Raw genomic sequence first — 27276 nt, 5'->3', positions numbered from 1 at the left:
TATCCACGTGACTAATAACATTCAGTAGGGATTCAATAACCTTATCTATCAAGTGCAAGACATATTATGGGGCTTGCTATGTGGTCAATACAACCGTTCAGCTATCGTGTCTCTGCTTGCAAGTGAATCTTGCCCGGCATACTCCCTCTCAACTCCGAAACCGGCTGACGTCATCAGTATGCGCGTCGCCTGAGACCCGACGATCGTTTCGCGCCATAACTCGGCGCTTCTTCAAGGGGGATGAGTGTACAATTACTCCCAAGGTATAAGGTATTTATACCCTCCTGGGACGGGCTTTAGGGGCGTGTACGTCACATAGAGGTATCCCTTATGGTTCAGCGCCCTGTTGTTTAGACATTTGTTTATAATAAACAATAATGTCACTTATTGTTCTGCTGACAGGAATTTGCCTATGGTCATCGTAGTTAAGGGCAAAAGACAACTTCTTAAAACATTATTTTCTTTGGACCAGGAGGTCTAAGGCTTAAGATCACTGTAGTCCTTAACCAGGAGGCCCTCCTAGTTGTAATGCCTCTCAAATAAGGGTAGGGTGGCATTTATTTTTTTAAACAACTGAGTTCAGGCTAAATTAAAAAAGAACAATTACTTTAGGAGATTGCTTCTTGCCCTTTCTAATACTATTTTTATTTTTAAAATCTGATGTGCCGTTCAGAAGATCTAGGTGTTCAAAATATGAATTGTCCGGGAGGTTAAAATGGAGCTCTCCCCAGAGCAATCTAAAGAATACCATGGTGACCTCAGAAGCTGGAAATGAATACAACCCGGCTTTTAAAGGGGCAAGATACTGATATTATATGATAAAAACTCCTATAGGCTTCAGGTGGTGGTGAGGAGGGGGAGAGAGGGGGGGTGCTGCTTACTGTAGAGATCATTACTTATTTTAGTCTTCTCAGGTTGACTTTGCAGAGAATTTTGTATTTTGCTAAACACTTTTCTAAATGCAATATATCATCTTTGGAACCGTACTGGAGCAATCTTTCATTTTAATGATTTCCCCGATGACCAACTGCAACTCAATTATGTAAGATTTCATCTGTTTACAATCCCTTTGCGGGGACCATTATGACATCATCTCCACAGCACAAGGCACACTCACATGGTCCAGAAAATAGATATCTTTTTGAACATTGGCTATGTTTTTCACTTTACTATCTTTATTAGGGCATTTTAAAAATTATTTGTGGCAGCTGATTAAAAATATGCTGTTATTTCCTGAACGATTACAGGGACGCTTATGATGTACCTGGTGCAAACGCTCGTTTTCTATTGGAGGACGAAACTAGCCGCTCCAATGGATCCCGCTTCACTTCCCTCTCCATCAGCCGTGTGGGTCGGGGGTGGTGAGGGTAGGGGGGGGGGGCGGTGTTTGTGATCGCTGTTCCAGCCTTTAGGACTGAAAAGGTTAATACTGTAATGAGACCTGATGCCTTCGGATCAGGAAGACAGTAACAATCCTTCATAGATAGGTACACACCCCTAACAAGAGCCGTGTCTATTATATTTGCAGTATTGCCATGATGTTATTTGACCAGTCCTGGTTTTCCATTCTGGCTCTCTTTAGTCTTGCATTTATCTAGAACACAGGTTCCCAACCTTTTTTTCCATTGTTGCGCCCCTGCTAGAAAGTATTTGTTCCGCAAACTCCTACTTAATCTTGTTGCCTTTATCAGACTATTTCTTAGGAAATTGATTGATCCGGGCCGGCCTTAGGGCAAGGAGAGCAAGGCGGCCGCCTCGGGCCCCGCACCTCCCGGGGGCCCCATGCTTCCTCTTCTCCCGCCTGTCGGTGCCGGAGGGGGGAGCTGGAGGAGGGAGCCTCCTTCCGGTCGGAAGTTGGTTGTCGAGGCCCGACAGGAGAAGGAAGAGGAGGGAGCGTAGGGTCCCGGACCAGCAGAGAGGTAGGTGTGTGGGGGGGGGGGGGGGGGGGAGGGAAGGGTGTGCCTGTTCTGTTAGCTTCTCCACAGCGGACCACCTCCTGCAGCATGGCAACGTGACGTCACAGCATCATATGATGAAACATGACATCACGTGACATAATGACGCCGTGACGCTGCCAGAGGAGGGCTACTCGTCTAGGTAATTCCCCCCCCCCCCCCCACCCCTCTCCACATAACCTAACCCCCCCCCCCCCCCCCCCCCCACACCTCTTTTTTTTTTTTTTCAAAAGGTGGCCACGGTGCCAGCTTGTTTGGTTCCCGCAAAGCCAAGATCGGTCCAGACCAAACTGTATAGTGTCCTGACCGTGTTGGGGGAACACAAGGTTAATAAGGCCTCAAACTGAACCTCATTGTGTGCAGACAGCGTTAATTTACCGCAGCATCCAAGGTCACTTCCCACCATGCCTTGCTGCTGTGGATGTAAAGCATTGTGGGAGGCGACTTTGGAAGCTCCTGCTTTAATTGACAGATATCCCACCCTAAGGTGTCATGTGGCGCCTTAGTAAGTGCGCAGTCCCCACACGGGGTCAGGAACCTAAAGCACTATACTGCCTGGGATCCGCCCTTACATATTTTTGGGGGCAAACCCCTTGGAGACACCTCATGAACCCCTAGGGGTTTCCAATCCCCCTGTTGGGAATCACTGATCTGGAAACTGAGGCTGGACGCGAATGCTATGACACAGTGGACATAGTTTACAACTGTTATGCATGTTGTATAGATTTTTAATTGCCATGTATTGTTTCTGTGTTGTGCTAATCAGTGTCAGAGTAGATGCTACAGGAGTGGCTTAGGTGTAATGACACTGGGTTTGGAGTGGGTGGACCTACAGTAATTGCAATCCTACTGAAGCATGAGCGCTTAGTGACAAATCAATTTGCTGGCCGCTGCCTTAGTCATTCAAGTTAGATTGCACGCTCTTTGAAGCAGAGACTTTGCAGCCCTTATTCACGGAAAAGATGTCTTCACTGAATATTATATCTGTACAATTTAATGCACAGCACTGTGGGCATTGCCAGAGCTATATAAGAAAAATATGAATTGCAATAATATGTACTATTGCAGACAAATTCAGTACTGTATAACCTGCTCAGTAGAAAAGTGAGATTTAGCACATAAGGTAACCCCCTACTGTGGCAGGCCAAAGGGCTCAAGTAAGCTGGGAAGGGGCTGATTTTGAATAACAAGGGCGATCACAGGCGTGCTCTAGAAACCTGCCAAGCACAATTAGTTAATTAGGGAGATATGAAAGGGGTCAGATCGGGAGAGGGACAAAAGCGTTTCTGCCAATGCCAGTAAGGAAAGCACTAAGAGTGCAAGCGATTGCAAAGTCAGAGTGCTACCCCAGGGGGCCGAGTGAATGTATTAGAATACATTTACGCATGTGGGTGCGGATGGATGCTGGATAAATACCAGTACTTGCGGATGATACCCTACAAAGGCCTTCCCTGGAAATAGCACCTTCAATTAAAATATCAGTCTGCAGAAAGCTTGGGTAGAGATTTGTGCAAATGCAGCACCAGATTTATGGAAAAACAGGTACTGGGTATCTTGTCTGCACCAGCATTAGCCAAGTTACTGTCTTCAATGGGAGTTTCCATGCATTAGTAGTAAAGGCACAAACGCAGCTTAATGAGTGACAGCCTGTAGGTGATCAAATAGGGGTCACTGTTTCTTACGGGTTAGTACACTTATTCAAAGCAGCAGTCTCCCCCCTCCCTGGAAAATTATATAAGTTTATATCAGGTAATGTTGCTACCTTGACCCCATAAGGAAAAAAAAAATCAGTGCATACTGCCAATTACATTGTTTAAGTTGTATACTATTTTTGTGTGGGCTAAGTGGGACTGCCCCATTAAAAATGGGCTCCAGCGTAGATTTTCCCAAAGCTGCTTTACAACACAGACACAAACATCGCTACTTTGGTATCTTCACAACCATTTTCCTCATCGCGTATGAAAAAAACTGTTTGCAAATCGTAAATTGCAGTACATTTGTCTGCGCTCAGAAAGCTTTTAATCAGACCTCACATAAGGAAAGGAAGTGACTCCTGCATATGTTGCAAAGTGGGACTAATTATAAGCAATAAAAAGTGAAAATTGTGTTTTCTTTTCTTCCGCCCCCCCCCCCCCCCCCCCCCCCACCCCACCGACAAATACACACATTCTTTTGTAACAGCAAACCGCTGGGCATAAAACCATGTTGTGGGCGCTTCCATTGGTTTGGTTGTGACAACTTTGTGGGAAATGATGAGGTTCTAGGGTTATGTTTTGTATGTGGATTCAATCTGTGTAATTTATGGGTAAGATTTATTCAGAACCATACAAAATACATTTTGTTTACACTAGACAAGGAGATTTCACGGCAGGTAACATCTGAATTTGATTTGTAGAAACCAAGGAATGCAGGAAAAAATGGCATAACACAGCACTAATTAAATTGTCCCTTCTAAATGCACCTCAGACTTTCTTTAAAAGGCATGTTACCAGCTGCTTGCACCAGTGGAGTTTCTTGGTATTTAGTTGTCAGTGGTGCTATATTGATTAGCAGTCATTTCTTAGAGTTTCAGCCATTAATCTTTGCATTAGTTTGTCAAAGTGTTATACGGTAAAATGCGCGGTTGTAAATTGATTATAATTGTGTGTGTTCACCTTTTAAAGTGCATTCACTCCTTTTTGTCATTAACCGAAGACATTGTTTAAAGTAACACGCTGCATACTTTTCTCCCTGGCAGTAGCTACTCTGTTATAAATGAGGAGCGCTGGAGCTATTCCGGTTTAGTGGATGCATGAAAAAATGTCAAAAAACAATATCAAAATAAGAGAAAATTGATCCATCCCATTGGGATCTTAGCATAAGTTAACTCTGTGTTTTTTATTTTATAATCAGTCTCCCGGCTACAGAACTGGGGCTAAGAAACTGCACCGTATTGACCTTTAGGATGCCGAAAGTGCGGCAGCACCAGAGTGCCACAGGACATCCTGGGAGCACGGCCATGTGATTGCTCTGGTAGCGAGCACATTGTCATGGCATTGGCCACACCCCTTCCACATTTGATTGTGTTCTCCCCCTAGAAAACAATGATATATATATACTGCTGTGGCCCCTCCTATCCTCCGACTTACCCGGAAAAATGCGGGGATGTTTTCCGAGTCTCACGGGCCTTCTCTGCGCGGCCCGAAATCAGCTGATAGCGCTAATAGCGCTGGACAATGAAAGCGCATAGCGCTAAACAATAGAAATGCCCGTAGGCGCCGAAAACGGCCCCCATCAGCCCGCATCAGCAGGAGGCTAAATGCGGCCGCCACTGTACAGTGTATATGTGTGTGTGTGTGTGTGTGTGTGTGTGTGTGTGTGTGTGTGTGTGTGTGTGTGTGTGTGTGTGTGTGTGTGTGTGTGTGTGTGTGTGTGTGTATATATAAGTAGCACCTTTTGGGAATACTACTTTACTTAAAGCTGCAGTCCGGGCAATATCCTGCATGTGTGTTTTTTTTAATAAATCAGTTCTGTAGTAAGAAAAAATACTTTTAGCATTTTCTGTTTTAAAAAAAACAACTTTGAAAGACCAATTTTCTTGTATTCTATTTTAACAAGCATGCTTGTTCCTATAGCAACGATTTACATTCCCCATATTTAAAGATGTCGCCAAACTTTGCCGATCAATAGACGGAGAACGAATTGACCGGCAGCTATGCAGTTCTTTAGGTAATTGGAGATTGCCCACATGAAACTATTGAAGTAAAAAATAAATAAATAAATTTAAAAAAAAGACTGAACTGCAGCTTTAAGGGCCTTAGAGGGTTATGACAGCAGTCAGCTACAGTGCAGTATAGCTACAGTGTATCGCCTCCATCACATGGGGTAGGTGACTAGGCAGAAACTAGCCATACCCACCTTCTAGAAGTTGCCTAGTGATGTCACTAAGTAATGATACTAAGTAGAATGTCATACCCCTCCCCTTGTACTCATGGTGACTAGTGGTGACTATTAGTATTAGGTATTTCCAGTATGTGGGGATTGAACATTCTAGGAACAGATCCTAGGAGGAGACAGACATGGGGAATCTTGCTGTATATATAGTGTAAGTCCTGTTAGTCTGCAACTATGTGTGTTTAGTAGTAGGATCACTTTGTTATTTTCCAGTCAGGGATAGTGTCACCCTTAAAGAATAGGCCCCTCTATATGGCCCTGAGGTGTATCCCATCCACAAGAGGGGATGGCAAGGTACTCCATAGAGGGGCCTCAGAGTATCACCCCAGAGTAGCCCTCTTAGGGTGATAGGTTGTGAATTCTCACACAAGAGCTCTATGGGTCTCAATGGAGATGGGAACAGCCAGCAGCAGGCATTGGATTGCCACATACAGTGACCGCAAAGTGAAAGAAATGTGCCACTTGGGTGGATGCTGCCTGAGCACCCCATGGAAGAAGTTTGGTCCATGTGAATAAAATTACAGAAAAGTTCCTGGTGCCCTCCTATTATTTGCATACCAGCCTGCACAGATGCCAGCACCCTGAGAAACAGGTAACAAAGACACTGAGCGTCACCTGAACAGACATTTGTGTGGCACTCTTCTGTTTGCCAGGGATGTGTTTTGAGGTGCCTGTTGTATTACCGTTCTCTATTGTTTACAGCTCCCAGTACATGAATGGCACAGTATAGATGAAAATATGTGGTGTGTTTTTATATATATGTGTGTGTGCATGTGCATGTGTATGTGTATATATATGTAGCCAATTCACCTGATGGCTACTATTCTGCCCTGGGCTGGCAGTAAACCCTGGTACAATCAGGTTGCCAGTGGTTGATATGGGGGTTTTCTCCTCTGAGGAGCTGCACTTGAGTGACAGCAGGTGGCGGTGACATCAGGCCTGGGCATGACCAATCATGAGCCGGACCTGGTGCCTTCCTCCTGGCTGAACGTAAGGGCAGTACCGCCCCAAATTCGTTAGTGTACCTTCCCTCAATGAGGAAGGCAGGTTGCACAGTGGAAAGGCTGAGATTTGGCCTTCTCCAGTCCTCTTCCCTCCGGGGGAGAGTGAGTGTGGACCATACCTCTGCCTCCGCTAGGGAGGTAGGGAAGAGCTAGGATGACTGCGGGTGCCTTTGGCCTGTAGTGACGGTCCAGGGACCATCATCCAGTGAATAGCTGAGAGACTGCATCGGGCAGAACCTGCCTTGTCCCTGTAACTGTACAGAAGAGTAATAAAGCTATTCCTGTTTGCATATACCTCCTGCCTGTGCGTGACCTTACTGGGGCAAGAGCTAATAAGTTCTACCGTGGGAGATCACCTTCAGTTCCTGGAGCCTACTGCAGATGGGGGCGCTTCACCGCTAAAGATATATGTGGGGTATGAACCCCAGAATCCCAGTCCTGTGTCCCCACTACCATCTGCGGACGACTCAGCCCTCCTGTTACCAGCATGTATCATGCACCACACGACCAGTAATGGCCAAATCTCCCACCGGGTGGGGGAAACTGTTACGTGTGTGTGTGTGTGTGTGTGTGTGTGTGTGTGTGTGTGTGTGTGTGTGTGTGTGTGTGTGTGTGTGTGTGTGTGTGTGTGTGTGTGTGTGTGTGTGTCACTCGACTCATTTTGGAATCTTTTTCATTTAATTTTTCTCTTGTATACAAAAGAGACCAAGGAGTTCTCAGATGACCAAGAAAAACCTTGTCACAGAGCATATTTTCCTTAAACATTCCCCACTCCCTCAGCAAGCCTCTCGCTCGGCATACGTGCCTGGGAGAGAAAAGGCTTTTGTCAGAGAGTGACATGCTGGCAGCACAAGCAAAGTTGAACCTGAATCCCCTCATTGATTTTTTGGAAAGTCATAAGACTCCAGATGACACTGCCACATCCAACCTTTTACTACTTGTGATCTGGCATAGGGCTGCATTGTCTCGCTGGAGCGCGAGCCTTATGTGTACAGTGTAAACATTTCATGAGCCGCACTGCCTGATCCATCCGTCTGTCTGGGCAGTGTCCCCCGACACTGAAGAGCGCAGCAATCAGGACGGAAATGGTCAATGCGGCATGTCTAATGGTGGGAAGATATTCAGAGGGCTCACTATGGACATAATAGACTCTCTAAATAGCCTCTTTGCACCCTGAGTCTTATTGAGAACGGGTTCATTAAACAGAGACATTCTGACACACAGAATCACAGTAATGAAAGTAGCTCTTGTTTTTCTTCTTCTTTATTATTGCTTGCCACTTCTCTTATGTTGTCCGCACAAGATTTCCCTGGTGTTGCTGTGTATTTCTCTAGAAACTCCCCCCCCCCTCCCCAAAAAAATGAATCTGTCTTCATAGAAGATACAATTCTTTCACACAGATGTGTGTGACCGTTTGCTAGGCGCAAGGCAAAAATAAATAAGGACGCAAATAACAAAAACAAAACGGGATTCAACTTAGGATGCAAATAAATGGGATTTTATTTAGGAAATGTCATCGGGGACTAATGTGTCAGGCCCTTTCTGGGTATATCATTAGTGAAGTTTCTGTGCATAGACAAGCTCAGATCATGCTGAAGGAGACAATTCACTAGGGCACATTATTATTACCCAGTATAGGGCCAACATATTCCGCCGCGCAGTACAATAGGGGAGAGAGGACAATAACATTGCATGACAAAAGAGTCAAGGCAAACTGAGACAAGAGGAAGGAGGGCCCTGTCCCACGGAGCTTACGCTCTAGAGGAATATTATTATGACTATTATTTATGGCAAATAAGGCCATGTGTGGCCTGTGCAGAGAATCTTGCCTCTCTTTTTACGATGTTGGGACCTGATCTCCTCTGTGTTTGGCTGTTACAATAAATGAAGACGCGTTGTGAACTTGTGAGTAGAGCTCTACTTTGTACCTCTGTCCTAGAGGAGACCTGCATTCTGAGGGATTTGCTTACATTTGGACAGAGAAAAAAATATATATTTCCTACATAGGAAACAAAGTGAAATGGCTTCATGATTGGTTACTATTTGATCTTGTACAATATTTTGTGAGTCCTGACTGAAGCAACGGAGGTAATCCAATGAACGCATGGATACCCAGCAGTATTTTGATATTGTGAGATGGAATACATTGCAGAGCAGAAAGCTTTTTGGGATTGTAACTGTGTTACTGATGAGGCCGATTATTAGCTAGTACCGCCCCTGTGACTGAAATGTTGATCCGTAATGAAATACCTTATACCTTATAAAAAATTAACCCGAAACCTACATTATTGTGGCTGCTAAGCCCCTCTCACCAATGACATTAGTAGAATCAAAGAACATTATCTGAAAAGATTAAGATTTTCTGATGATCCTTAGTTTATCAGAGCATGACAAAAACTGCTCTGTTCTGCCTAGTGGAGAAAATGAGAAAAACAGCAAGGCTTGCCATGTGAACAAGCTAATCAGGGCCGACTTGATGGCGGTTCCATCGGTGCAGTCGCCAGGGGAGAGTGCGGGGCCGCTGTAAGCACCTCTTACCCCCTCTCCGTCTTCTCTCCAGCATCTTCTGATTGTGACGACGTGACGCCACGACGTAGCAGAGGTGAAGAGCAGGAGGTGTTTTGCAGGAAAAGGTAAGAGGCCTCGCGCTCTCCCCCGGCACTGAGCAACATCAAATTCTCAGCCTGCCCTGAATCTAATGCAGAGTTTGGGCCTCTTTAAATATAAATTAAAAATAGGCTTGGTAATCTGCTTGAAATTGGATGACATTGACAACACTTTCAAAATTCAAGGTCATTTTTGGTTAAGACAAAGCTACAAATATAACGCAAGTTTGACAGTCATTGGTGGTCATGAATGGTAAAACTGTCACGGGTCCCCAACTCCAGAGCGTGAGATTTCTGTGAGAACCCTCCACACTTCCAGGACAGAGGATCCAGCATCTGCCGGTTGCAAGGGTCTGTGACATGTGGGGTTGGGGTTATGAAATTAACGGGCAAATTGAGGGTGCGGTTATGAAGTGTAGTGTCGGGGTTATGATGTGTGTGGGCGGGGTTATGATGTGCATTGCCGGGTTTATGTTGTGTGAGCGGTGTTTATGATGTATGAGAGCGGTGTTATGTGGTGTGGTGTTGGGATTATGATGTGTGAGGGCGGGGTTATGATGTGCATTGTCTGGGTTATGTGTGAGGGTGGGGTTATGATGTGTGGTGTCGGGGTTGTGATGTGTGAGGGCAGGGTTATGATGGGCATTGTTGGGGTTATGATGTGTGAGGGCGGGGTTATGACGTGTGAGGGCGGGGTTATGACATGTGAGGGCGGGGTTATGCCGAGTGAGGGTGGGGCTATGATGTGTGAGGGTGGGGTTATGATGTGTGAGGGCGGGGTTATGATGTGTGAGGGTGGGGTTATGACGTGTGAGGGTGGGGTTATGACATGTGAGGGCGTGGTTATGATGTGTGAGGGCAGGGTTATGACGTGTGAGGGCGGGGTTATGGCGTGTGAGGGCGGGGTTATGACGTGTGAGGGCGGGGTTATGACGTGTGAGGGCGGGGTTATGACGTGTGAGGGCGGGGTTATGACGTGTGAGGGCGGGGTTATGACGTGTGAGGGCGGGTTTTTGACGTGTGAGGGCGGGGTTATGACGTGTGAGGGCGGGGTTATGATGTGTGAAGGCGGGGTAATGATGTGTGAAGGCGGGGTAATGATGTGTGAAGGCGGGGTAATGATGTGTGAAGGCGGGGTTACGACGTGAGGGCTGGGTTATGATGTGCATTGTCAGGCTTATGATGTGTGAGAACGGGGTTATGATGTGTGAGGGTGGGGTTATGACGTGTGAGGGCGGGGTTATGATGTGTGAGGGCGGGGTTATGAAGTGTGAGGGCGGGGTTATGATGTGTGAGGGCGGGGTTATAACGTGTGAGAGCGGGGTTATGATGTGCATTGTCGGGGTTATGATATGTGAGGGCGGGGTTATGATGTGTGAGGGCGGGGTTATGACGTGTGAGGGCGAGTTATGACGTGTGAGGGCGGGGTTATGACGTGTGAGGGCGGGTTTTTGTCATGTGAGGGCGGGGTTATGACGTGTGAGGGCGGGGTTATGCCATGTGAGGGTGGGGTTATGCCATGTGAGGGCGGGGTTATGAAGTGTGAGGGCGGGGTTATGCCATGTGAGGGTGGGGTTATGCCGTGTGAGGGCGGGGTTATGATGTGCATTGTCGGGGGTTAAGGGTGGGGCTGTGATGTGCATTGTCGGTTATGATGTGTGAGGGCGGGGTTGTGACGTGTGAGGGTGAGATTTTGACGTGTGAGGGCGGGGTTATGATGTGCATTGTCGGGTTATGATGTGTGAGGGCGGGGTTATGATATGATGAATTGGGACAAGTGATGATGTGAGGGTGGGGTTGAAAGTGTGAGGGCGGGTTATGAAGTTTGAGAGAGGGGCTATGATGTGTGAGGGTGAGGTTATGATGTTTGGTGTAGGGATTAGGATGTGTGAGGACGGGTTTATGATGTGCATTGTCGGAGTTATGATGTGTGAGCAGTGTTTATGATGTGTGGTGTTTGTATTATGAAGTGTGAGGGCGCGATTATGAAGGGTGAGGGCGGGGTTATGAAGTGTGAGGGCGGGGTTATGATGTGTGAGGGCGGGTTATGATGTGTGAGGGCGGAGTTATGACGTGTGAGGGTGGAGTTATGATGGGCATTGTCGGGGTTATGATGTGTGAGGGCGGGGTTATGATGGGCATTGTCGGGGTTATGATGTGTGAGGGCGGGGTTATGATGTGTGAGAGCGGGGTTATGATGTGTGAGGGGGTTATGATGTGTGAGGGCGGGTTTATGATGTGTGAGGGGGTTATGATGTGTGAGGGGGTTATGATGTGTGAGGGCGGGGTTATGATGTGTGAGGGGGTTATGATGTGTGAGGGGGTTATGATGTGTGAGAGCGGGGTTATGATGTGTGAGAGCGGGGTTATGATGTGTGAGAGTGGGGTTATGATGTGTGAGGAGGTTATGATGTGTGAGGGCGGGGTTATGATGTGTGAGGGGTTATGATGTGTGAGGGCGGGGTTATGATGTGTGAGGGGGTTATGACGTGTGAGGGCGGGTTTATGATGTGTGAGGGGGTTATGATGTGTGAGGGCGGGGTTATGATGTGTGAGGGCGGGGTTATGATGTGTGAGGGGGTTATGATGTGTGAGGGCGGGTTTATGATGTGTGAGGGCGGGGTTATGATGTGTGAGGGCGGGGTTATGATGTGTGAGGGCGGGGTTATGATGTGTGAGGGCGGGGTTATGATGTGTGAGGGGGTTATGATGTGTGAGGGGGTTATGATGTGTGAGGGGGTTATGATGTGTGAGGGGGCGGAGTTATGATGTGCATTGTCAGGCTTATGATGTGTGAGGACAGGGTTATGATGTGTGAGGGCGGGGTTATAACGTGTGAGAGCGGGGTTATGATGTGCATTGTCGGGGTTATGACATGTGAGGGAGGAGTTATGACATGTGAGGGCGGGGTTATGACATGTGAGGGCGGGGTTATGCCATGTGAGGGTGGGGTTATGCCGTGTGAGGGCGGGGTTATGATGTGCATTGTCGGGGGTTAAGGGTGGGGCTATGATGTGCATTGTCGGTTATGATGTGTGAGGGCGGGGTTGTGACGTGTGAGGGTGAGATTTTGACGTGTGAGGGCGGGGTTATGATGTGCATTGTCGGGTTATGATGTGTGAGGGCGGGGTTATGATATGATGAATTGGGACAAGTGATGATGTGAGGGTGGGGTTGAAAGTGTGAGGGCGGGTTATGAAGTTTGAGGGAGGGGCTATGATGTGTGAGGGTGAGGTTATGATGTTTGGTGTAGGGATTAGGATGTGTGAGGACGGGTTTATGATGTGCATTGTCGGAGTTATGATGTGTGAGCAGTGTTTATGATGTGTGGTGTTTGTATTATGAAGTGTGAGGGCGGGGTTATGAAGTGTGAGGGCGGGGTTATGAAGTGTGAGGGCGGGGTTATGATGTGTGAGGGCGGATTATGATGTGTGAGGGCGGAGTTATGACGTGTGAGGGCGGAGTTATGATGGGCATTGTCGGGGTTATGATGTGTGAGGGCGGGGTTATGATGGGCATTGTCGGGGTTATGATGTGTGAGGGCGGGGTTATGATGTGTGAGAGCGGGGTTATGATGTGTGAGGGGGTTATGATGTGTGAGGGCGGAGTTATGATGTGTCAGGGGGTTATGATGTGTGAGGGGGTTATGATGTGTGAGAGCGGGGTTATGATGTGTGAGAGCGGGGTTATGATGTGTGAGAGCGGGGTTATGATGTGTGAGGAGGTTATGATGTGTGAGGGCGGGGTTATGATGTGTGAGGGGTTATGATGTGTGAGGGCGGGGTTATGATGTGTGAGGGGGTTATGACGTGTGAGGGCGGGTTTATGATGTGTGAGGGGGTTATGATGTGTGAGGGCGGGTTTATGATGTGTGAGGGGGTTATGATGTGTGAGGGGGTTATGATGTGTGAGGGGGTTATGATGTGTGAGGGCGGGTTTATGATGTGTGAGGGCGGGTTTATGATGTGTGAGGGCGGGGTTATGATGTGTGAGGGCGGGGTTATGATGTGTGAGGGCGGGGTTATGATGTGTGAGGGCGGGGTTATGATGTGTGAGGGCGGGGTTATGATGGGCATTGTCGGGGTTATGATGTGTGAGGGCGGGGTTATGATGTGTGAGGGCGGGGTTATGATGTGAGGGGGTTATGATGTGTGAGGGGGTTATGATGTGTGAGGGGGTTATGATGTGTGAGGGGGCGGGGTTATGATGTGTGAGGGGATTATGATGTGTGAGGGCGAGTTTATGATGTGTGAGGGGGGTTTATGATGTGAGGGGGTTATGATGTCTGAGGGGGTTATGATGGCTGAGGGCGGGTTTATGATGTGTGAGGGCGGGTTTATGATGTGAGGGGGTTATGATGTCTGAGGGGGTTATGATGGCTGAGGGCGGGTTTATGATGTGTGAGGGCGGGTTTATGATGTGAGGGGGTTATGATGTCTGAGGGGGTTATGATGTGTGAGGGGGTTATGATGTGTGAGGGGGGCGGGGTTATGATGTGTGAGGGGATTATGATGTGTGAGGGGGTTATGATGTGTGAGGGCGGGGTTATGATGTGTGAGGGGGTTATGATGTGTGAGGGCGGGTTTATGATGTGTGAGGGGGTTATGATGTGTGAGGGCGGGGTTATGATGTGTGAGGGCGGGTTTATGATGTGTGAGGGCGGGTTTATGATGTGTGAGGGGGTTATGATGTGTGAGGGGGTTATGATGTGTGAGGGCGGGTTTATGATGTGTGAGGGCGGGGTTATGATGTGTGAGGGCGGGGTTATGATGTGTGAGGGCGGGGTTATGATGTGTGAGGGCGGGGTTATGATGTGTGAGGGCGGGGTTATGATGTGTGAGGGCGGGATTATGATGTGTGAGGGCGGGGTTATGATGTGTGAGGGCGGGGTTATGATTTGTGAGGGGGTTATGATGTGTGAGGGGGTTATGATGTGTGAGGGCGGGGTTATGATGTGCATTGTCGGGGGTTAAGGGTGGGGCTATGATGTGCATTGTCGGTTATGATGTGTGAGGGCGGGGTTGTGACGTGTGAGGGCGAGATTTTGACGTGTGAGGGCGGGGTTATGATGTGCATTGTCGGGTTATGATGTGTGAGGGCGGGGTTATGATATGATGAATTGGGACAAGTGATGATGTGAGGGTGGGGTTGAAAGTGTGAGGGCGGGTTATGAAGTTTGAGGGAGGGGCTATGATGTGTGAGGGTGAGGTTATGATGTTTGGTGTAGGGATTAGGATGTGTGAGGACGGGTTTATGATGTGCATTGTCGGAGCTATGATGTGTGAGCAGTGTTTATGATGTGTGGTGTTTGTATTATGAAGTGTGAGGGCGGGGTTATGAAGTGTGAGGGCGGGGTTATGAAGTGTGAGGGCGGGGTTATGATGTGTGAGGGCGGGTTATGATGTGTGAGGGCGGAGTTATGACGTGTGAGGGCGGAGTTATGATGGGCATTGTCGGGGTTATGATGTGTGAGGGCGGGGTTATGATGGGCATTGTCGGGGTTATGATGTGTGAGGGCGGGGTTATGATGTGTGAGAGCGGGGTTATGATGTGTGAGGGGGTTATGATGTGTGAGGGCGGAGTTATGATGTGTCAGGGGGTTATGATGTGTGAGGGGGTTATGATGTGTGAGAGCGGGGTTATGATGTGTGAGAGCGGGGTTATGATGTGTGAGAGTGGGGTTATGATGTGTGAGGAGGTTATGATGTGTGAGGGCGGGGTTATGTGTGAGGGGTTATGATGTGTGAGGGCGGGGTTATGATGTGTGAGGGCGGGGTTATGATTTGTGAGGGGGTTATGATGTGTGAGGGGGTTATGATGTGTGAGGGCGGGGTTATGATGTGCATTGTCGGGGGTTAAGGGTGGGGCTATGATGTGCATTGTCGGTTATGATGTGTGAGGGCGGGGTTGTGACGTGTGAGGGTGAGATTTTGACGTGTGAGAGCGGGGTTATGATGTGCATTGTCGGGTTATGATGTGTGAGGGCGGGGTTATGATATGATGAATTGGGACAAGTGATGATGTGAGGGTGGGGTTGAAAGTGTGAGGGTGGGTTATGAAGTTTGAGGGAGGGGCTATGATGTGTGAGGGTGAGGTTATGATGTTTGGTGTAGGGATTAGGATGTGTGAGGACGGGTTTATGATGTGCATTGTCGGAGCTATGATGTGTGAGCAGTGTTTATGATGTGTGGTGTTTGTATTATGAAGTGTGAGGGCGGGGTTATGAAGTGTGAGGGCGGGGTTATGAAGTGTGAGGGCGGGGTTATGATGTGTGAGGGCGGATTATGATGTGTGAGGGCGGAGTTATGACGTGTGAGGGCGGAGTTATGATGGGCATTGTCGGGGTTATGATGTGTGAGGGCGGGGTTATGATGGGCATTGTCGGGGTTATGATGTGTGAGGGCGGGGTTATGATGTGTGAGAGCGGGGTTATGATGTGTGAGGGGGTTATGATGTGTGAGGGCGGAGTTATGATGTGTCAGGGGGTTATGATGTGTGAGGGGGTTATGATGTGTGAGAGCGGGGTTATGATGTGTGAGAGCGGGGTTATGATGTGTGAGAGTGGGGTTATGATGTGTGAGGAGGTTATGATGTGTGAGGGCGGGGTTATGTGTGAGGGGTTATGATGTGTGAGGGCGGGGTTATGATGTGTGAGGGCGGGGTTATGATTTGTGAGGGGGTTATGATGTGTGAGGGGGTTATGATGTGTGAGGGCGGGGTTATGATGTGCATTGTCGGGGGTTAAGGGTGGGGCTATGATGTGCATTGTCGGTTATGATGTGTGAGGGCGGGGTTGTGACGTGTGAGGGTGAGATTTTGACGTGTGAGAGCGGGGTTATGATGTGCATTGTCGGGTTATGATGTGTGAGGGCGGGGTTATGATATGATGAATTGGGACAAGTGATGATGTGAGGGTGGGGTTGAAAGTGTGAGGGCGGGTTATGAAGTTTGAGGGAGGGGCTATGATGTGTGAGGGTGAGGTTATGATGTTTGGTGTAGGGATTAGGATGTGTGAGGACGGGTTTATGATGTGCATTGTCGGAGCTATGATGTGTGAGCAGTGTTTATGATGTGTGGTGTTTGTATTATGAAGTGTGAGGGCGGGGTTATGAAGTGTGAGGGCGGGGTTATGAAGTGTGAGGGCGGGGTTATGATGTGTGAGGGCGGGTTATGATGTGTGAGGGCGGAGTTATGACGTGTGAGGGCGGAGTTATGATGGGCATTGTCGGGGTTATGATGTGTGAGGGCGGGGTTATGATGGGCATTGTCGGGGTTATGATGTGTGAGGGCGGGGTTATGATGTGTGAGAGCGGGGTTATGATGTGTGAGGGGGTTATGATGTGTGAGGGCGGAGTTATGATGTGTCAGGGGGTTATGATGTGTGAGGGGGTTATGATGTGTGAGAGCGGGGTTATGATGTGTGAGAGCGGGGTTATGATGTGTGAGAGCGGGGTTATGATGTGTGAGGAGGTTATGATGTGTGAGGGCGGGGTTATGATGTGTGAGGGGTTATGATGTGTGAGGGCGGGGTTATGATGTGTGAGGGGGTTATGACGTGTGAGGGCGGGTTTATGATGTGTGAGGGGGTTATGATGTGTGAGGGCGGGTTTATGATGTGTGAGGGGGTTATGATGTGTGAGGGGGTTATGATGTGTGAGGGGGTTATGATGTGTGAGGGCGGGTTTATGATGTGTGAGGGCGGGGTTATGATGTGTGAGGGCGGGGTTATGATGTGTGAGGGCGGGGTTATGATGTGTGAGGGCGGGGTTATGATGTGTGAGGGCGGGGTTATGATGGGCATTGTCGGGGTTATGATGTGTGAGGGCGGGGTTATGATGTGTGAGGGCGGGGTTATGATGTGAGGGGGTTATGATGTGTGAGGGGGTTATGATGTGTGAGGGGGTTATGATGTGTGAGGGGGCGGGGTTATGATGTGTGAGGGGATTATGATGTGTGAGGGCGAGTTTATGATGTGTGAGGGGGGTTTATGATGTGAGGGGGTTATGATGTCTGAGGGGGTTATGATGGCTGAGGGCGGGTTTATGATGTGTGAGGGCGGGTTTATGATGTGAGGGGGTTATGATGTCTGAGGGGGTTATGATGGCTGAGGGCGGGTTTATGATGTGTGAGGGCGGGTTTATGATGTGAGGGGGTTATGATGTCTGAGGGGGTTATGATGTGTGAGGGGGCGGGGTTATGATGTGTGAGGGGATTATGATGTGTGAGGGGGTTATGATGTGTGAGGGCGGGGTTATGATGTGTGAGGGGGTTATGATGTGTGAGGGCGGGTTTATGATGTGTGAGGGGGTTATGATGTGTGAGGGCGGGGTTATGATGTGTGAGGGCGGGTTTATGATGTGTGAGGGGGTTATGATGTGTGAGGGGGTTATGATGTGTGAGGGCGGGTTTATGATGTGTGAGGGCGGGGTTATGATGTGTGAGGGCGGGGTTATGATGTGTGAGGGCGGGGTAATGATGTGTGAGGGCGGGGTTATGATGTGTGAGGGGGGTTATGATGTGTGAGGGCGGGGTTATGATGTGTGAGGGCGGGATTATGATGTGTGAGGGCGGGGTTATGATGTGTGAGGGCGGGGTTATGATTTGTGAGGGGGTTATGATGTGTGAGGGGGTTATGATGTGTGAGGGCGGGGTTATGATGTGCATTGTCGGGGGTTAAGGGTGGGGCTATGATGTGCATTGTCGGTTATGATGTGTGAGGGCGGGGTTGTGACGTGTGAGGGCGAGATTTTGACGTGTGAGGGCGGGGTTATGATGTGCATTGTCGGGTTATGATGTGTGAGGGCGGGGTTATGATATGATGAATTGGGACAAGTGATGATGTGAGGGTGGGGTTGAAAGTGTGAGGGCGGGTTATGAAGTTTGAGGGAGGGGCTATGATGTGTGAGGGTGAGGTTATGATGTTTGGTGTAGGGATTAGGATGTGTGAGGACGGGTTTATGATGTGCATTGTCGGAGCTATGATGTGTGAGCAGTGTTTATGATGTGTGGTGTTTGTATTATGAAGTGTGAGGGCGGGGTTATGAAGTGTGAGGGCGGGGTTATGAAGTGTGAGGGCGGGGTTATGATGTGTGAGGGCGGGTTATGATGTGTGAGGGCGGAGTTATGACGTGTGAGGGCGGAGTTATGATGGGCATTGTCGGGGTTATGATGTGTGAGGGCGGGGTTATGATGGGCATTGTCGGGGTTATGATGTGTGAGGGCGGGGTTATGATGTGTGAGAGCGGGGTTATGATGTGTGAGGGGGTTATGATGTGTGAGGGCGGAGTTATGATGTGTCAGGGGGTTATGATGTGTGAGGGGGTTATGATGTGTGAGAGCGGGGTTATGATGTGTGAGAGCGGGGTTATGATGTGTGAGAGTGGGGTTATGATGTGTGAGGAGGTTATGATGTGTGAGGGCGGGGTTATGTGTGAGGGGTTATGATGTGTGAGGGCGGGGTTATGATGTGTGAGGGCGGGGTTATGATTTGTGAGGGGGTTATGATGTGTGAGGGGGTTATGATGTGTGAGGGCGGGGTTATGATGTGCATTGTCGGGGGTTAAGGGTGGGGCTATGATGTGCATTGTCGGTTATGATGTGTGAGGGCGGGGTTGTGACGTGTGAGGGTGAGATTTTGACGTGTGAGAGCGGGGTTATGATGTGCATTGTCGGGTTATGATGTGTGAGGGCGGGGTTATGATATGATGAATTGGGACAAGTGATGATGTGAGGGTGGGGTTGAAAGTGTGAGGGCGGGTTATGAAGTTTGAGGGAGGGGCTATGATGTGTGAGGGTGAGGTTATGATGTTTGGTGTAGGGATTAGGATGTGTGAGGACGGGTTTATGATGTGCATTGTCGGAGCTATGATGTGTGAGCAGTGTTTATGATGTGTGGTGTTTGTATTATGAAGTGTGAGGGCGGGGTTATGAAGTGTGAGGGCGGGGTTATGATGTGTGAGGGCGGGTTATGATGTGTGAGGGCGGAGTTATGACGTGTGAGGGCGGAGTTATGATGGGCATTGTCGGGGTTATGATGTGTGAGGGCGGGGTTATGATGGGCATTGTCGGGGTTATGATGTGTGAGGGCGGGGTTATGATGTGTGAGAGCGGGGTTATGATGTGTGAAGGGGTTATGATGTGTGAGGGCGGAGTTATGATGTGTCAGGGGGTTATGATGTGTGAGGGGGTTATGATGTGTGAGAGCGGGGTTATGATGTGTGAGAGCGGGGTTATGATGTGTGAGAGTGGGGTTATGATGTGTGAGGAGGTTATGATGTGTGAGGGCGGGGTTATGTGTGAGGGGTTATGATGTGTGAGGGCGGGGTTATGATGTGTGAGGGGGTTATGACGTGTGAGGGCGGGTTTATGATGTGTGAGGGGGTTATGATGTGTGAGGGCGGGGTTATGATGTGTGAGGGGGTTATGATGTGTGAGGGGGTTATGATGTGTGAGGGCGGGTTTATGATGTGTGAGGGCGGGGTTATGATGTGTGAGGGCGGGGTTATGATGTGTGAGGGCGGGGTTATGATGAGTGAGGGCGGGGTTATGATGTGTGAGGGCGGGGTTATGATGTGTGAGGGCGGGGTTATGATGTGTGAGGGCGGGGTTATGATGTGTGAGGGCGGGGTTATGATGGGCATTGTCGGGGTTATTATTGTGTGAGGGCGGGGTTATGATGTGTGAGGGCGGGGTTATGATGTGTGAGGGCGGGGTTATGATGTGAGGGGGTTATGATGTGTGAGGGGGTTATGATGTGTGAGGGGGTTATGATGTGTGAGGGGGTTATGATGTGTGAGGGCGGGTTTATGATGTGTGAGGGCGGGGTTATGATGTGTGAGGGCAGGGTTATGATGTGTGAGGGGGTTATGATGTGTGAGGGCGGGTTTATGATGTGTGAGGGCGGGTTTATGATGTGTGAGGGCGGGGTTATGATGTGTGAGGGCGGGGTTATGATGTGTGAGGGCGGGGTTATGATGTGTGAGGGCGGGGTTAGGATGTGTGAGGGCGAGGTTACGATGTGTGAGGGCAGGGTTATGATGTGTGAGGGCGGGGTTATGATGTGTGAGGGCGGGGTTATGATGGGCATTGTCGGGGTTATGATGTGTGAGGGCGGGGTTATGATGTGTGAGGGCGGGGTTATGATGTGTGAGGGCGGGGTTATGATGTGTGAGGGCGGGGTTATGATGTGAGGGGGGTTATGATGTGTGAGGGGGTTATGATGTGTGAGGGGGTTATGATGTGTGAGGGGGCGGGGTTATGATGTGTGAGGGGATTATGATGTGTGAGGGCGGGTTTATGATGTGTGAGGGGGGTTTATGATGTGAGGGGGTTATGATGTCTGAGGGGGTTATGATGTGTGAGGGGGTTATGATGTGTGAGGGGGCGGGGTTATGATGTGTGAGGGGATTATGATGTGATGGGGTTATGATGTGTGAGGGCGGGGTTATGATGTGTGAGGGGGTTATGATGTGTGAGGGTGGGTTTATGATGTGTGAGGGGGTTATGATGTGTGAGGGCGGGGTTATGATGTGTGAGGGCGGGGTTATGATGTGTGAGGGGGTTATGACGTGTGAGGGCGGGGTTATGATGTGTGAGGGCGGGTTTATGATGTGTGAGGGCGGGTTTATGATGTGTGAGGGGGTTATGATGTGTGAGGGGGTTATGATGTGTGAGGGCGGGGTTATGATTTGTGAGGGGGTTATGATGTGTGAGGGGGTTCTGATGTGTGAGGGCGGGTTTATGATGTGTGAGGGGGTTATGATGTGTGAGGGGGTTATGATGTGTGAGGGCGGGGTTATGATGTGTGAGGGGGTTATGATGTGTGAGGGCGGGGTTATGATGTGTGAGGGCGGAGTTATGATGTGTGAGGGCGGGGTTATGATGTGTGAGGGGGTTATGATGTGTCAGGGCGGGGTTATGTTGTGTGAGATCGAGGTTATGATGGGCATTGCCGGGTTATGATGTGTGAGGGCGGGGTTATGATGTGTGAGGGCGGGTTTATGATGTGTGAACGGGTTATGATGTGTGAGGGCGGGGTTATGATGTGTGAGGGCGGGTTTATGATGTGTGAGGGCGGGTTTATGATGTGTGAAGGGGTTATGATGTGTGAGGGCGGGGTTATGATGTGAGGGGGTTATGATGTGTGAGGGGGTTATGATGTGTGAGGGCGGGTTTATGATGTGTCGGGGTTATGATGTGTGAGGGCGGGTTTATGATGTGTGAGGGCGGGGTTATGATTTGTGAGGGCGGGTTTATGATGTGTGAGGGCGGGGTTATGATTTGTGAGGGCGGGTTTATGATGTGTGAGGGGGTTATGATGTGTGAGGGCGGATTTATGATGTGTGAGGGGGTTATGATGTGTGAGGGCGGGTTTATGATGTGAGGGGGTTATGATGTGTGAGGGGGCTATGATGTGTGAGGGCGGGGTTATGATGTGTGAGGGGGTTATGATGTGTGAGGGCGGGGTTATGATGTGTGAGGGGGTTATGATGTGTGAGGGCGGGGTTATGATGTGTGAGGGGGTTATGATGTGTGAGGGGGCGGGGTTATGATTTGTGAGGGTGGGTTTATGATGTGTGAGGGCGGGTTTATGATGTGTGAGGGCGGGGTTATGATTTGTGAGGGCGGGTTTATGATGTGTGAGGGCGGGGTTATGATTTGTGAGGGCGGGTTTATGATGTGTGAGGGGGTTATGATGTGTGAGGGCGGGTTTATGATGTGTGAGGGGGTTATGATTTGTGAGGGCGGGGTTATGATGTGTGAGGGCGGGGTTATGATGTGTGAGGGCGGGTTTATGATGTGTGAGGGCGGGTTTATGATGTGTGAGGGGGTTATGATGTGTGAGGGGGTTATGATGTGTGAGGGCGGGGTTATGATGTGTGAGGGGGTTCTGATGTGTGAGGGCGGGTTTATGATGTGTGAGGGGGTTATGATGTGTGAGGGCGGGGTTATGATGTGTGAGGGGGTTATGATGTGTGAGGGCGGGGTTATGATGTGTGAGGGGGTTATGATGTGTGAGGGCGGGGTTATGATGTGTGAGGGCGGAGTTATGATGTGTGAGGGCGGGGTTATGATGTGTGAGGGGGTTATGATGTGTGAGGGCGGGGTTATGTTGTGTGAGATCGAGGTTATGATGGGCATTGCCGGGTTATGATGTGTGAGGGCGGGGTTATGATGTGTGAGGGCGGGTTTATGATGTGTGAACGGGTTATGATGTGTGAGGGCGGGGTTATGATGTGTGAGGGCGGGTTTATGATGTGTGAGGGCGGGTTTATGATGTGTGAAGGGGTTATGATGTGTGAGGGCGGGGTTATGATGTGAGGGGGTTATGATGTGTGAGGGGGTTATGATGTGTGAGGGCGGGTTTATGATGTGTCGGGGTTATGATGTGTGAGGGCGGGTTTATGATGTGTGAGGGGGTTATGATGTGTGAGGGGGTTATGATGTGTGAGGGCGGGTTTATGATGTGTGAGGGGGTTATGATGTGTGAGGGGGTTATGATGTGTGAGGGCGGGTTTATGATGTGTGAGGGGGTTATGATTTGTGAGGGCGGGGTTATGATGTGTGAGGGCGGGTTTATGATGTGTGAGGGGGTTATGATGTGTGAGGGGGTTATGATGTGTGGGGGCGGGTTTATGATGTGTGAGGGGGTTATGATGTGTGAGGGGGTTATGATGTGTGAGGGCGGGTTTATGATGTGTGAGGGGGTTATGATTTGTGAGGGCGGGGTTAGGATGTGTGAGGACAGGATTATGATTTGCATTGTCGGGGTTATGATGTGTGAGGGTGGGGTTATGATGAGTGGGGGCGGGGTTATGATTTGTGAGGGCGGGTTAGGATGTGTGAGGGCGGGGTTATGATTTGTGAGGGCGGGTTTATGATGTGTGAGGGGGTTATGATGTGTGAGGGCGGGTTTATGATGTGTGAGGGGGTTATGATTTGTGAGGGCGGGGTTATGATGTGTGAGGGCGGGGTTATGATGTGTGAGGGCGGGGTTATGATGTGTGAGGGCGGGGTTATGATGTGTGAGGGTGGGGTTATGATGTGTGAGGGGGTTATGATGTGTGAGGGCGGGTTTATGATGTGTGAGGGCGGGGTTATGATGTGTGAGGGCGGGGTTATGATGTGTGAGGGCGGGTTTATGATGTGTGAGGGCGGGGTTATGATTTGTGAGGGCGGGTTTATGATGTGTGAGGGGGTTATGACGTGTGAGGGCGGGGTTATGATGTGTGAGGGCGGGTTTATGATGTGTGAGGGCGGGTTTATGATGTGTGAACGGGTTATGATGTGTGAGGGCGGGGTTATGATGTGAGGGGGTTATGATGTGTGAGGGGGTTATGATGTGTGAGGGCGGGTTTATGATGTGTGAGGGGGTTATGATGTGTGAGGGCGGGTTTATGATGTGTGAGGGGGTTATGATGTGTGAGGGGGTTATGATGTGTGAGGGCGGGTTTATGATGTGTGAGGGGGTTATGATGTGTGAGGGGGTTATGATGTGTGAGGGCGGGTTTATGATGTGTGAGGGGGTTATGATTTGTGAGGGCGGGGTTATGATGTGTGAGGGCGGGGTTATGATGTGTGAGGGCGGGGTTATGATGTGTGAGGGCGGGTTTATGATGTGTGAGGGCGGGGTTATGATTTGTGAGGGCGGGTTTATGATGTGTGAGGGGGTTATGATGTGTGAGGGCGGGTTTATGATGTGTGAGGGGGTTATGATGTGTGAGGGCGGGTTTATGATGTGTGAGGGGGTTATGATGTGTGAGGGGGTTATGATGTGTGAGGGCGGGTTTATGATGTGTGAGGGGGTTATGATGTGTGAGGGGGTTATGATGTGTGAGGGCGGGTTTATGATGTGTGAGGGGGTTATGATTTGTGAGGGCGGGGTTATGATGTGTGAGGGCGGGTTTATGATGTGTGAGGGGGTTATGATGTGTGAGGGGGTTATGATGTGTGGGGGCGGGTTTATGATGTGTGAGGGGGTTATGATGTGTGAGGGGGTTATGATGTGTGAGGGCGGGTTTATGATGTGTGAGGGGGTTATGATTTGTGAGGGCGGGGTTAGGATGTGTGAGGACAGGATTATGATTTGCATTGTCGGGGTTATGATGTGTGAGGGTGGGGTTATGATGAGTGGGGGCGGGGTTATGATTTGTGAGGGCGGGTTAGGATGTGTGAGGGCGGGGTTATGATTTGTGAGGGCGGGGTTATAATCTGCATTGTCGGGGTTATGATGGGCATTGTCGGGGTTATAACATGTGAGGGCGGAGTTATGATGTGTGAGGGCGGGGATTATGATGTGTGAGGGGGTTATGATGCATGGGGGCAGGGTTATGATTTGTGAGGGCGGGGTTCTGATGTGTGAGGGGGGATATGACGTGTGAGAGCGGGGTTATGATGTTTGAGGGGGTTATGATGTGTGAGGGCGGGGTTATGATGTGTGAGGGGGTTATGATGTGTGAGGGCGGGGTTATGATGTGTGAGAGCGGGGTTAGGATTTGTGAGGGCGGGGTTATGATGTGTGAGGGCGGGGTTATGATGTGTGAGGGCGTGGTTATGATGTGTGAGGGCGGGGTTATGATGTGTGAGGGCGGTGTTATGATGTGTGAGGGCGGGGTTATGATGTGTGAGGACGGAGTTATGATGTGTGAGGGCGGGGATTATGATGTGTAAGGGGGTTATGATGTGTGAGGGCGGGGTTATGATGTGTGAGGGCGGTGTTATGATGTGTGAGGGCGGGGTTATGATGTGTGAGGACGGGGTTATGATGTGTGAGGGGGTTATGATGTGTGAGGGCGGGGTTATGATGTGTGAGATCGAGGTTATGATGGGCATTGCCGGGTTATGATGTGTGAGGGCGGGGTTATGATGTGTGAAGGTGGGGTTATATGTGACGGTGGGGATATGGCATGCAGTGTTGGGTTATGATGAATTGGGGCATCGTTATGATGTGCGAGTGCGGGGTTTAGATCTTTGTCTCAGGGTTTCCTGTATTCTGCTCCATGACCCTGAGCTCCAATCTGTAAGATGGATGCAAATTGCATGAGACTTGACAGGGCTTGAATGGCCACACACTGGCTATTGCACTTTAGTCAGTAAACCCAGGGCCGGCCTTAGCCTTTGCGGGGACCAACGCGGGGCCCCTCCTGTGGAAAAAGTTAAGGGGACTTAAATTGACGAGCGGCCCTCCGGCAGCGTTGCGGCTTGATCATGTCACGGTGGAACGTGCCATCTCGTTGCCATGGCAACGTATATTGATATGCCATAGCAGCAGCATTTGACGTCGGTCACTTTGGCAACCACCTTACTCGCCTTGCCCTAAGGTCGGCCCATAACCCCTTAGACGTATATATTGATACTTAATTTTGCAGTAGATTGTATCATAGACATTTAAAACATACAATGCCGCATTAGCAACAAAAAAAATTGAGATTGCCGTTAGGAGTAGGTGCCATTGAATGCCAAAGACATTGCCGAGTGTGGTTAGGCAAGGACATTGCATTGAGATCTATACCACTGCTATGTTAAAATGCAATATGGAAAACCCAATGTGAACTAGTTAGGGGAAAAAGGACATATTAAAAATAAAAATAAAACAAAAACCCTGGTAACATAACTCTAATAACCCCGCTGCCCCTTCAGGACCAGGCTACGAGCTGTGATTCTTCCCAGCCGATTATCAGATTTTCCTTATGTATAACGCTATTCCCAATTGTGGCTTCTATGTGCGGGGTACGAGAGAAAAGATAGAAAGAACCTGAAGGGAAATCAGCTCTTGAAACCTTTCATTAAATACAGCGAGCTCGGTATCATGACATTTACAAAATCTTCCAGATGAAGGCAACGATGGAAGAAAAAAAAATGAAAGCTGCTTTTTTTCTAAAAAGGTTTATGCTAAGGCTTTGGATTCCAGTCACTTTTATATGTTTTCAGATAATCGAAAGACTAAGCAGGTATTTTTGAGCCTAGTATTTTTCTGTTTTACTGTTGGACCTTCTACAACTTCCCTTTTGTCCCCTTTCGTTACAAATTCCTTATTAACGGTTTTCTGATATGAAAGTGTGCTGGGCTTGAACCTTTTAGGTCTTTGCTGCCCCCTTCAACACTGAAGGGTTAAATGTGAGTCCCAGGTTGAAACGAAGAAAGGGCACTATTTAATACTTGAAAAGCTAGGCAATAGGTGATCAACCCATCTCCTAAAGTCCTGTGCATTTTTAAACCATTTAGTGTACAACAAATACCACTTGTGAGCACATTCATATGTCTCAGACAAGTCTGCAACGCTGCCTTTCCCCATTATCTCTTAGGCCCGGGCCATAGAGGGGTGGGGAGAGCGGAGGCGCGCTAACGCTGAGGCTCGCCTGCTTCAGTCAGCGCGATTGCACGGACTTGCAGGCGAGCCAGCATGCGCAAAGGGAGCCGGGGGGAGGTGGTTGGAGGCGGGGCAGTGATGTCGCTGGGCCAATCTCCCGCGACGCACTGACGTCAATGTCACGGCGCCGACGTCACGGCGCCGTAATGTTGACGCTGCTTAAGGCTGATTGGATGTTTTCAGCCGATAGCGCGCTGAAAAACAGCATTGGCGCTCGGCTGAAAACTCCAAAGCCTGAGCACGCCTGCGGACGCTCGCGTGAGCCCCCTCTCAAGGCATCCTCATTGAGGATGCAGGGGCTCAGCGCGGAGCGTCCGCACGGCTCAGCGCTCCCTGTCCTTCTATGGATGCAGCCTTAGCGTACATGCTTCGACTGCAGCTAGGTATTCTGGGAAGTGGCATGCAGATGA

General features: G+C 49.5%; 1 protein-coding gene across 3 annotated transcripts in view; it reads left to right on the top strand.

Moving 5' to 3' along the window:
* The window catches only part of BNC2 (basonuclin zinc finger protein 2), a 556774-nt gene that overhangs the window by 131384 nt on the left and 398114 nt on the right, over positions 1-27276 (top strand). The window contains exon 2 of one of the 3 annotated variants that reach the window (XM_075594800.1): positions 9453-9525. The exons of the other annotated variants lie outside the window; for them this stretch is intronic. The gene's annotated coding sequence lies outside the window, so the exon portion shown is untranslated. The remainder of the gene's footprint in view (positions 1-9452; positions 9526-27276) is intronic. 3 annotated transcript variants of the gene reach the window in all.

Source organism: Ascaphus truei, chromosome 1 (assembly GCF_040206685.1).
Source record: "Ascaphus truei isolate aAscTru1 chromosome 1, aAscTru1.hap1, whole genome shotgun sequence".
Classification (NCBI taxonomy): Eukaryota; Metazoa; Chordata; class Amphibia; order Anura; family Ascaphidae; genus Ascaphus; species Ascaphus truei.
Note: the sequence above shows the minus strand (reverse complement) of the source record. Positions and strands in the feature narration are given on the sequence as shown.